Genomic DNA, 1,239 nt, shown 5'->3' on the forward strand with positions numbered 1-1,239 from the left:
ATTAGTGGACACTGTTAACAACCCTACAGGTCTGCAGCTAACTCTTTTAGAACAGACACCTAGATAGCTAGCTTGCATCGACTGAATACTCGTTTTTCTAGCCAGCTGTTTCTAGCCCAGCTAGCTAGCTAGCCTCTCCTAGGTTTTAGCACTACCTAGTGGTCAGCACCTGGTAACATCAGGATGTAGGATGGGACATAAACCTAACAACTTCAATGACTAATTTCTCTGAACAGGGGAAAAAAACGATCACCAAATACACTGAGAATACATTACATAGGATGAAGAAACAATACTCAAAGCCGCAGCTCCATACTACTTGTCAGACATAGAGAACTGATACTGTATACTCATTGTTAGGGTGGGATTGGCTTGGGGTGCGGGGGGTCCGTGGATGGCTTTTGACAATTTATTTGGATTCCTCATGTCTTACTCAATGTTAGAAAAAGGTTTAGTCCAAATCGGATGTTAGGTACTATATTCATTGAATATTATATGAATCCTATGAATTAAAATGGCCAATTTGGGTGCAATCAATTACATTAATTTCTCAGAGATCTAATTATATTTCAACAAAATAATGTTTCAGGAATATTAATCTTATCTGTTTCTAACTACAAAAATGATTTAAGAACAATCTGAGATGGTGGGTGTCATGGCTTGCTGAAATGCATTGGAATGGCCCTTGTGCTAGGTGCTCGAAAACCGTATAATATTATGTTCTAAAAGCATTTTCATAACATCGTATTCAACAAGGTTACCCAACATTGACATGTAAACCAGTGTTGCATGTTGACTTGAGTGTTTCAGTTCGACTTTAATACTAATATAGAAAAATACTTCAAACATGCATATACAGTTGTGTATCATAAAGTCTAACAAATTTGAATTACCCACAATCCTCTACAAATGGAACCAAATGGCAAGTTGTTGCAAGAACTTACAATTCTTAAGTTGATAGAAAATATTATGAATATGGAGTAAATTAAACACAATTTCCTTTGTTGTTGTTTTTACTCACAAATAATAGTTCAGATTTTGCAGTATTTTTAATTGAATTTACATTTCCAAATGTCATGCTTTTTGAACACATAAAAAATAAGTAAGTTATTCAAATATTGAAGTAAAACCATAAACCTGCATTTTTTGGGCTAATATTTACTAAGGCCCTGAATAATTTTTTACAGTTTGCTGAGATACTCATTCGCCTAAAAAAGAAGCCCCCTGGTTTTCACCTAA

Source organism: Coregonus lavaretus, assembly GCF_964263955.1.
Source record: "Coregonus lavaretus genome assembly, contig: HAP1_SCAFFOLD_205, whole genome shotgun sequence".
NCBI lineage: Eukaryota > Metazoa > Chordata > Actinopteri > Salmoniformes > Salmonidae > Coregonus > Coregonus lavaretus.